This window comes from Petaurus breviceps, unplaced genomic scaffold, assembly GCF_028583685.1.
Source record: "Petaurus breviceps papuanus isolate PSGF00001 unplaced genomic scaffold, PetGlider_PUasm1.0 207, whole genome shotgun sequence".
Lineage (NCBI taxonomy): Eukaryota > Metazoa > Chordata > Mammalia > Diprotodontia > Petauridae > Petaurus > Petaurus breviceps.
This window is the reverse complement of record NW_027185850.1, coordinates 8124527-8135918: the sequence shown is the minus strand read 5'-3', so window position 1 is coordinate 8135918 and position 11392 is coordinate 8124527. Positions and strand designations below refer to the sequence as shown.

General features: G+C 46.3%; 1 long non-coding RNA gene across 1 annotated transcript; it reads left to right on the top strand.

Annotated features, from left to right (window-relative positions):
• Window positions 1–979: 979 nt before the first annotated feature.
• On the top strand, window positions 980–7583 carry LOC138164778 (uncharacterized). The gene is made up of 3 exons (XR_011169173.1): window positions 980–1199; window positions 6867–7012; window positions 7265–7583. It is a non-coding gene; the product is annotated as an uncharacterized lncRNA (long non-coding RNA).
• The last annotated feature ends 3809 nt before the right edge of the window (window positions 7584–11392 follow it).

The window sequence follows — 11392 nt, the reverse complement described above, 5'->3', positions numbered from 1 at the left end:
CTGCTCTCAAGGAGCTCCCAGTCTAACATGGAGGCAACATGCCCACAGCTGCACAGATGAGCCATAGAAAGGACAAACCGGAGGAAAGTCAGAGAGAGGACCAGGCGCTAGCAGAAAAGAGAGCCAGAAAGGTTTCTTGCAAAAGGAGGGATTTTAGCTGTGACGTAAAGGCAGCCCGGAGGCAGATATGAGAAGGGAGAGCATTCCAGGCAGAGGGCACAGCCAGGGAAAATGTCTGGAGGTGGGAGATGGCGTGTCTTGTGGGAAGCACAGCTAGGAGGGGGGCGGAGTGTCACTGGATTACAGAGTACCAGAAGGGGTGCAAGGTGTAAAAAGGTAGGAGGCAACACATTATGAATAGCTTCGAATGCCAGAGGATTCAATATTTGATCCTGGAAGCAATAGGGATCCACTGTTGTTAAGTGAATATCAGGGTGACACTGTCAGACATGGGCAGTTGGATAGAGCATGAGACTAGAGTCAGGAAGAACTAGTTCAAATCCTGCCTCAAACACTTACTAGCTGTGTGACCCTGGGTAAGTCACTTTACCCTGATTTGCCTCAGTTTCCTGGAGAAGGAAATGGCAAATCACTTTAGTATGTCTGCCAAGAAAACTCCAAATGGGATCATGGAGAGCTGGACAAGACTGGAATGACAACAACGACATGGTCAGATCTGTCCTTTAGGAAGATCACATTGACAGCTGAGTGGGGGATGGGCTGGAGGGGGGAGCCCTCCTGGCAGGCTCCAGGAATAGGGAGAAGGCCTCAGCTGGGGGAGTCTGGGAAGGCTTCTGTGGACCATGAGATAAGGCACAAGCTGGGAGCAAGAAAGGGATGGCCTTGTTGGAGGGAGGCTGGATAAGATGGACCAACCATGTCCCCAGCATCCTCAGCTCCTCACCCATCTTCAGTTCCTGGCTCCCAGTGTGCGCCCTCCTGATGCCTTCCACAGAAGGGCCCGGCTCCTTTTTGGGCCCTCTCAAAATGAGATAGCCAAAACTGAGCACCTCCCTGGAGGGGCATCCTGCTCATGCCAATCAAACTGGCCCACCAGCTGTGTTCTCAATGGGGCATTCCTTTTCATGCTGCTCTCCGTGTCTTTGACCAGGCTGTTTTCTCTGGACTGCCAGGCTTTCCCTCTCCCTCTTCACCTATGCCTTCCACTGCTTCCTCTGATCCAGACCCTGATCTTCCAGGTATGGTCGATCTCTCCCTGTCTCTGTCTCTCTGTCTCTGTCTCTGTCTGTCTGTCTCTCTCTCTGTCTCTGTCTCTCTGTCCCTGTCTCTGTCTCTGTGTCTCTGTCTCTCTGTCTGTCTCTGTCTCTCTGTCTCAGTCTCTGTCTCTCTGTCTCTGCCTCCCTCTCTCTCCCACCTCCCTCTCCTTTCCCCTCCTTCTCCTCTCTCCCTCTCTTTGTCCCAAGGCCTGCAGTCAGGAAGACCTGAGCTCAAATCCAGCCTAAAACACTATCTGTGTGACCCTGCACAAGTCACTTAACCTGTTTGCCTCAGTTTCCTCATCTGTAAAATGGGGGTATTAAGAGCACCTACCTCCCTGAGTTATTGTAAGTGTCAAATGAAATAAGTGATAACAATGATGACAAAGATGATGCTGCTGCTTAGCACAGTGCCTGGCACGTAGTAAGCTCTACACACATGTTCGTTTCTGCTGCTGCTGCTGTTGAGATGCTTCTGTGGTACCTGGCTCTTTGAGATCTTCTCAGCTGACATCCTAGCTTGATTTGCCATTTCCTTCTCCAGATCATTTTACAGAGGAGGAAACTGAGGCAAACAGGGTGAAGTGACTTTCCCAAGGCCACAGAGTTAGTGTCTTAGGTTGGATTTGAACTCAGGTCTTCCTGATTCCAGGTCTAGTGCACTATCCACTGTGCTACCTAGCTGTTCTGCTAATATCACGATCATCCTCATTATTCTTATCAACAATATTTTGTGTAAATTTGCGTTTATTTGATGTTTACTTACATGTATACAAATTGGCTCTTCCCCTCTCCCCACATTAGAATATAAACCCTTGGAGAATATCATTTCTTTCCTTTGATTTTGTAGCCCCGGTACCTAGCAAATTGTGTTCACCAGGAGACAGCCTTCTTTGAATTGAACCAATTGAATAGAATTTCCCCCCCCCTATCATTCCTTGTCCTAGGTCCCCACTAATCCAACCTAAAAGCTCATTAGCTTTGAACCAGCCGGGATCCTCCGGTCTCCTTCTGAGCATGCACTCAATTAAAATGCCTAAGTCCTTTTTTCACATTAATTGTTAACCGACAGCAGCTTTGACTAGAGCAGGGTGAGGACCCAACACAGGACAGGCCACTAGAGACTTCACTTTCCAGGGGGCAACGGAACCTTTGTTTGCAGACGCTGGTGTCAGAGAGAGCTTTGCCTTTGGAACCACCTCAGGCCTGATTACCAGGAACAGTTTGTTTAGACTTGAGTTTCCTTGTGAATTCTGCACGTTGACTCTACTTCTGCTACCTAAAGTTGATAGAAAAATAGATAGATGATTGGATGGACAGATGGACAACGGTAGGCAGGTAGATATATGATATACAGATGGATAGACAGACAACAGATGATAAATAATGACAAGTAGACAGAGGATTATATAGATGGATAAACGGATGGTGGGTGGAAGGATGGAGAGACAGACATAGGAGATAAGTAGATAGATGGATGATCAATAGGAAGATAAGTAGATGATAAAGATAGATAAAGGTAAATAGATGGATACAGATGGAGAGTCAGATTGATGGATGGACAGATAGATGATAGATGTATATAGACGAAGAGTTAGACAGATGATGGATGGGTCGATGGATGGATGGATGGAGGGATGGATGGATGGAGGGATAGGGGGGTAGATGAATGGAAAGATAGATGATAGGCAAATGGATGATCGATAAATAATGATAGGCAGATAGATGATATATAAACAGGTAGACAAATAATAGAAAGATAATAAGTAGATAGATCATACAGATGGATGGAGGGATGGATGGAGGGATGGATGGATGGATGGATGGATGGAGGGATGGATGGATGGATGGACAGATGGATGATAGAGAAATAAATAGGATCCCTCTTCTATATGACAACCTTTCACACACTGGATTAATATGTCAGAAATCTGTATGTTTTGTCTACAAGATGCCAGATATTTGGGGGATGGAAAACATAAGGACCTTTCTGTTTTTCTTTCAATGTTTGGTAACAAGGGAAGGCAGGCACAGCCTGAGGGGACGAAGATGGTAAACAGGGCAATTATTGACTCACAGGTCTCTGGCTGAGTCTACAGGAAGGCACTGCTTCCATCCTTTCTGCTAAATTCGACGAGTAAACCCAGGCAAACAAGGGAACAATTCAGTCAAACCGCTGGGTTGCCTGTTTGTTTATTTTTATTATTTTTTTTTATAATGGGGCTGACTGGTTGTTTGACTGAAAGAACCAAATAAGTGGGTTGTTAGTCATTCACCGAGTACTTAGGAAGTGGCTAATGTGTACCTAGCCCTAGATCAGGCAAATCTGACCCTACACATAGTAGGCACTTAATGTATGTTTGTTGTTTGGAATCAAATCTGTTGTGGAGAGAAGATGCTTGAAACAACTTGAAAATGTATAGTTAAGTGCTATCCAGGCCAGCACTGTTTCAGCAGTGGATTTGCTGTTGTTCCATCATGCATGCGAGAATCTTTGTGACCTCTTTTGGGGTTTTCTTGGCAAAGATACTGGGGTGATTTGCCATTTCCTTTTCCAGGTCGTTTTATAGATGAAGAAACTGAGGCAAACAGGGCTAAGCGACTTACCCAGGGCCCAGCCCATGAGGCCAGATTTGAACTCAGGTCTTTCTGAATTCCTCCAGGCCCAGCGCTCTATCCACTGAGCCGCCAGCTGCCCTAAACAATGGGAAGCACAGGGCTTTGGCAATTAATTTCACTGTGTAGGATTTGATTTTTCTGGTTCTCAGTTTTGTTTTTACCATAAAATGGTGGTGTGGTGGAAAGAACCTTGATTTAAATCCTAATTTGGCTACTCACATATAAACCAGTGCAGGGAACAACCTCTGTGAACCTTGGCTTCCTGATCTGTACAATGGAGGTAAAAGTGATTGGCACTCCCTTAGAGAGTGAGAAAAGGGCTTGAGAAAATTCAAAGCACTTTGGGAGGTGTGAATTACTATAGAGGTTGTTATAGAGGAAGCTGGCAATGCAGGGGGTAGGGCGTTTAGCCTGGGAAGCAGGAAGCCCTGTGTTCAAATGCAGCCTCTGATACTTACTAGCAGTGTGACCCTGGGCAAGTCACGTAAACCACTCTGCCTCAGTTTCCTCAACTGTAAAATGGGGATATCACCTGCTTTGTAGGGCTGTTGTGAGGATTAAATGAGATATTTTTAAAGCACTGAGCACAGTACCTGGTACATAGGAGGTGCTTAATAAACTTAATGAAAATTTCTTTCCTTTTTTCCTTCCTTCTTTTTGTCCTTCCTCCCTTTTTTCATTCTCTTCTTCCCTTCCTCCCCTCTTTCCTTCCTTCTTTCCTTCCCTCCTTCTTCCCTTCCTTGCTTCCCTTTCTTCTTTCCTTTCTCCCCTACCATTTCTTTCTTCCTCCCTTCTTTTCCTTTCTTCCCCTCCCTCCCTTCTACCCTTCCTTCCTTCTTTTCTTCCTTCCTTCCTTCCTTCTTTCCTTCCTTCCTTCCAACAACTACTTACCTGCTGTGTCATTCAGAGCTATGCCTAATTTATATTTAGGAAAAGTTTTGAAAAGGCAACATCCACTGTGAATACCTTCCAGAGTGGAGCTGTAACTAAGGGGGAGCAACCCTGGCCTCGCCTCAGGGGAGCTACCATGCAAGGACTGTATTTCCCTCAGGACAGTTCTACAGCCCATGGGCTGTGTGCCTTCTGGTCTTTGGCTGGCCCCATATCACAGTCCAAGTTGTCCCTTCCCTTCCCTGCTGCCTTCCCCAACTCGTCTATTCCTGCAGCTGGAGAGAAATCTAGAATCAACTGTTCTTTCACCTCAAATGAATGGCCCCAGGTGTCCAGAGTCTTAGTCATGGCTCCAGTCAAGAGTGAACTCCAACTGATCTTTTATTTGTTGGTCTGCTAGCTTCGAAAATGACTTTCATTTATTTCTATCCCTGAAAACCCACGTCTATTTTCTTACTGAGTCCTAGGGGTTTCTTTGAGAGAAACAGGAAGCTGAAGGCAACTGAGCTCGAAGTCAGAATAAAAGTAGATCTAAATTCTGCCTCCATCCCTTACTAGCTGAGTGACCTCAGGCAGACCTTGGCTTCCTCATGCTTGGGCTGTCAGCACTCTGTTCTACAAATTACCTCGAATTCATTTCCTAGGTATTTCAGTCAACAAGCATTTAAATGCCTACTGTGTGTCAGGTATAGTGCTAAGTGATGGACAAACACAAATAAGGAAAGGTTACCTCTTTGAAAGGAGTCACTCACTCTGCCAACTTTAAAAAGAGTAATTCCTTGGGATGGAGTACTATTGCTCTGTGAGAAATGGGAGGAGGGTAGTTTCAGAAAAAACGTGGTAAAACCTATAAGAACTGATGCAAAACGAAGTGAGAAGAATGGGGAGATGGTTGTGCACAGTATGTAATGATGATCAACCAGGAAAGACTTGGCTATTCTGATCAATCCAATGATCCAAGATGACCCAACCAATACATTACAATGACCCAAAGACTCATGCTGAAAAGATGCTTCCCACCTCCAGAGAGAGAGAGCTGATGAACTCCAAATGCAAATTGAAGTATAATTTTCTCTCTTTATTTTTCTTTTTAAAAAATATGGCTATTATGGAAATATGTTTTACATGACTTCACATGTATAATTGATATCATATTGCTGGCCTTCTTGGTGGGTGGGAGAGAGAGTGGGAGGGAGAGAATTTGGAACTCAAAATCTAAAAGGAAAAGAATGTTTAAAATCAATCAATAAAAAATTAAATGTTCAAATTAAAAAGAAGTAACTCCACTCCCAACTATGCTCTCTATCTTCCTGTTTCTGGAATGTGTGTTAAGTGTAAACTCTCTTCCTCTGAAACTTCCCTCAAGAGATTGAGGATAAACCCAAACCAATACAATCCAATAAATATTTATTAAGCACCCACTGTTTGGTAGGCACAATGTTAAGTGCTGGGGATACAAAAAGAGGCAAAAGATAGCCCTTGTCCTTAAGGAACTTAAAAACTAACACAGGAGACAACATGCAAGCAAACATAAATGAAGCAAACTATGTACAGCATAAATAGGAAATAATAGAAGGAAAACACTGGAATTAGGAGGGGTTAGGGAAGGCTTCCTGTAGAAAGTGGGACTTAGAGACAGGAAGGTCAGCAGTTGGATCAGAGGAGGGAGAGTGTTCCAAGCATGGGGGCAGCTGGAGAGAATGCCTAGAGCCCAGGGATGGAGGGTCTTGCTCATGGAAAAGCCAGGAGGCTTCGCCTCACTGGCTCAAAGAATATGTATTGAGGAGTAAGACTTGAAGATTAGAAAGGTAGGAAGGGACAGGTTATGAAGGGCTTTAAATGCCAAACAGAGCATTTTTAAAAATTAGATCTTGGAGACAAAAGGGAGCCTCTGGAGTTTTATGATTTGGGGGGGGGGGTGACGTGGTTGATCCTGTGCTTTAGGAAAGTCCCTTTTGTGACTGTGCGGAGGATGGACTAAAGTGGGAAGGGAACTGAGGCAGGGAGACACCCCCCCCCCCAGCAGGTACTGCAATGGGTCAGGTATGAGGTGATGAGGGTCTGTACCAAAGTGGTGTCATGTCAGAGGAGAGAAGGGGGTGTATTGGAGGGATGCTGCAGAGGTGAAATCTACCATAGATGCTGCAGAGATGAAATCAACAAGAGATGCTGCAGAGGTGCAATCAACAAGAGATGCTGCAGAGGTGAAATCAACAAGAGATGCTGCAGAGGTGAAATCAACAAGAGATGCTGCAGAGGTGAAATCAACAAGAGATGCTGCAGAGGTGAAATCAACAGACCTTGGCACTATATTGGATATGGGAGGAGGGTGGGGAAAGAGAGTACAATCCAAGATAACCCTTAGGTTGTGAACCTGAGGGAAGGGGAAGATGGTGGCACCTTCTATAGGAATTAGGATGATAAGAGGAAGGAAGGTTTAGGGGGGAGGACCATGAGTGCAGTTTTGGCCATGTTGGGTTTATGATGTCTACTGGACATTCAGTTTGAGATAGTTGTATTTCTTTCCCTGAGCATAGGTGACTTCAGTGATACTGAGATGGGTGTTTCCGGCATTAGAGTCAACCTTCAGGAGTTCAGGAGTTCCTGGCTCTTCACTTGGTACCCTTAAAAGCTACAATGGCACTTACTGAAAGAGAAGATGGCCATCCACAGGAAGAGAAATCCAATCCCTGGTCTTACTTACCAGAAGACATCTTGAGAGAGACAGTTCAGAGCCAAAGCAAGGGGAAAATGCTGATTCAGCAATTCCACAAACTGCTTTATGTTTTGGAGGATAATTGTCAACCTCCAGGAAGAATAAAATCATTATGCATTATATTTAAGTCTTTCTCAACCTACACTTTTGATTCTTCTGTGTTTTTTTTTAAATATAATTTCTTTTTCAGGGAGGAAATAAATAGCTGTCCTATACCTAATCTATGTTGGAGGGAGGGAAAGGGTTTAAGCATTTATATAGTGCCTACTGCATTCCAGGCACTGTGCCAAGCACTTTACAAATATATCATTTGGTCCTAATTGAACATCGAGTACCTTTTTACTCCTCTTTTTCAGGAGCCTCTAGACATGACCTAAGCTTTATATGATCCCATTTAGAGTATCCTGGTGAGTGCATAAAGATCCAGTTTGAGAAAAAGTGACTGTTTCTTTTCTTTAGAGGCCTGTTTCCTTCAGGAATGAAACCTCTATTGGTCTAGAACTGAGAGGAACCCCTTAGTGGGGGAGGGAAAAGGAGAGCGCCACAGCCCACCCTGAGTTGAGCAGTGGCTGGAAACGCTGTGGGGGTGGGGAGATGGAGGGGTGGATTTCATTGGAATAGGGAACTCCCAGTGAGGAAAATCCTTCAACCAAAGGATATCAGCACCTGTCCTGTAATTTATCATCTTTGAAATATGGGTTAGTCGCCCAGGGGCCCTGAGGGGTTAAATTACAACCAGCATGTGTCAGAGGTAAGGCTTGAAACTCTGGGCCTCCTGACTCTAGAGCTAGCTCTCTGTTCACCATGAAAGGCTTCCTTTAAAATGGAAGTTAATTGAGTAAATGTAAATAATATTGAGCAAGTTTAATTGTTTGTATTAAAAGTTGGACATTAAGCCTTTTTAAAGACATCTTTTTAAATGAAAAGCTCTATAAATGTCACTTTGCCCCCCTCTTTTTGTGGGCCAGGCTTTGGGGGCCCAGCTGGTGCTGCACCTGACACCCACCTCGGAAATCCCAGCCAGGCGTCATCTATGGGCTCTGCTCCTGAAATCTGACGCACCCACCCAAAGTTTATTTTTTCATGAGTTGTACAATAGCCTGTGCACAAAAGATTTTCCCTCCAGTCGAAACCAGACTTACTCATGCAGAGGCTGTTGGCAAAGGTATGTATGTGACTGTTTCCTGTTTGCGAGTTATCTCATGGAAAATGGATAGAACAAAGACTTGATACTTTTTAGATTAAATTTTGGTCTTGGTGACAGTTTATGTTCTGCCTCTGAAGCCTGAAAAGTCTTATTTTGGAGCAAAAACAAAAACAAAAGCCCTCCTTCTGATTAGTGAAAACAACTGACAAACAGCTTCCTCCGGCCCAGCTGAATGGCTCTGGGTTCTGCTCTAAGTGAATGGAGCAAGAGCAGACCTGGGCCCTCCCTCCCTCCCTGCAGTCCAAGCCCAGCAGGACTAAAATAGACCGCCTCATTCCCGAGCTCGAAAACAGGAACAGCCAGCCTTGTTTGCTCCTCGCTGTGTACGGGCCTCGGGCACATCTTGGCCCCTGCACACTTGAGTGAGTCTTCACCAGCTGCTTCCAAGTGAGCTTCAATAACAAGTCTGGCGGCCTGCAGGGCACCAGGCCAAGCCCAGCAAGGCAGTTCAGAAGTGGAGCCTCAGACTCTGCACACAGGGCAGGCAACCCAGCACCCCAGGGGAAGCCCAGAGAGATGAGGAAGCCATGCACAAGCATTTATTAAGCCCCTACTGTGTGCTGGAACAGCCTCTGCTGTCAAGGGATTGACACTCTTATGGGGGAGACAACAGATGCCCATAGAAGTAACTGCATAAGGTTTTAAGAAATCAGTACAAGGTACTTTGGTGGGGACAGGGGTAGAGGAGGCCCTAGCACTGAGAGGAGAGGGCAATGGGAACTTGTGCAGGACACTAAGGACAGGTGGAGGGGCCCCACTGGGCACAGAAAGCACAGGATTCAGAGCCAGAGAACTACCACCAAGCTGAATGACCTCTCTGGGCCTCAGTTTCCTCATCCATAAAATGAAGAGGGTCGGGCTTTGAGGTACCTTCCAGCCTATCATGATGGGATCCTAGAGAAAGGGTCACTTTAGTGCACCATGAAGTAGCTTTCTAGTACTTTCTGCTAATTGTGTGCTAAGCTCTATCTTATGTGCTCTGATCAAGGATCTCAAAGGTTGTAGGTGCCCTCTGAGGCAAAGCCCCATCTGTCCTATCCTAGGTACAATCTCTCCTCCTTTCCCAGGTGCTTCAGCAAAGCAAGGCTGACCCAAGCATCCCAGGAGGATCCCCTTCCATCCTTGGCCTCCAGAGCAACAGGGCCACTTTTGCCGCAGTCCTGCCTTCCCCGTAGTGGGAAGGCTGGGGAGGGTAGATGAATAAAGCTCTTTCCCTTTGCCTGTTGGGTCTTTGTCTGTCAGAGTTTCAGTTTGATTTGTGGGACAGAGGCAAAAAGTGGGCTCAGGAGATGTGCTCCCACAAACCTGGCCCTTGGGACAATCTCCAGCACTATCCACTGGGCAGTGTGTACTAGGTGCCACCACAGAAGCCCAAGCCAATGTGGTCTCTTGAGGTCAGGATCAGTTTTGCTTTTGGCTTTGGCCAGCACCTACTATACAATCCTGCACACAGTAGGTCTTTAATGAATGTCTGTTGGGTTAAATTTTTTACTTTGGGAATTCCTGATGAGACTGGCTGTGACAAGTCAACTTAGTCAAGCAACTGACCAATCCTGTTCTTGTTTGTCAAAGCAGACACATAGGCAAACTTGCTGACTTCAGAGGCCATTTGAGGATATTCATACCTAAACCACAAGGCCCTTTGCAAAATCCCTAACAAATGGTCAGCTGGCCTTTCCTTGAATACCTCCAGTGATGGGGAACTCACTCTCTGAAGAAGCATTCCCTTTGCGGCCAGTGATTGGCAGCTCTTAACATCAAGAGGGTGTTTTTTTTTCCTTCTATCAAGACAAAATTTGCATTCTGCAGCCCTGAGTTCCACTGTCCAGGGCCAAGTCAAACAAGCGTAATCTTGGTGATAGCCTTTCAAACAGTTGAACGCAGGTATCGAGTATCCCCTTAATCATCACTTCTCTTGGCCAAACATGGCCCGTTTTTTCAACTCCCCTTGTGTGACCCTGCCAAAGAGCCCTGGCAGTCCCAGGACGCACAACACCAGATGTTGGGAGGAGAAGCCCTGGGAGCCTGTGTATGGGAGGGGCTGGGATTGGTTAGTGGAGCAGCTGGGAAAGAGAAGATGGAAGGGAGAGAAGCATTGGGCTTGGGAGCAGAGAGCTCAGCCTCTGCTCTGAGGGAGGCAGAGAAACATGGGAGATGATATGTTTCCTCCCAATGTTTGCACCCAAAAGAGATACCAGAAGATGCTGAAGGCGGGTGGGATTGGCTTCTTCCATATTTACCCAGGAATTCCCTTCCTGTAGTCAAAAAGAGCTGGCTGCCTTTGGTGCCATCTGCCTGGGTAACAGAGGGTTCCATTTGTCCCCTTCTTGTGTTCCAATTTATCCTTCCTGATGCATAAAACAACTTTGTGCATGAGCCTGGGGGAGGTAGGGCTGGCCTGGAACACAATGGAACACGGGGTGCTCAGCTCCTCCAGGAAGCCAGTCTGGGGAGGTTCTAGCTCTGGGCAGCCCTCCCTGGGAGCTTGGCCACCCTGGAGGTCAGGGGATGCGGGGAGGGGGGCATTGACTGCACCCAGGCACTGCCCAGGAGAGATAGAGAAAGGCCAGAAAGGAGACGGAGCAGGGAATGGGAATTCCCCCTGGACAGCCTGTGTGTATTCCTCCTCAAGGAACCCAACAGCCAAGGACAGCAAGGAGAACTAGGAAGGAGGATTGTGCTTGTGGGTGCTGCTGCTGCTGTTACTATTGCTGCTGCTGCTGCTGTTACTATTGCTGCTGC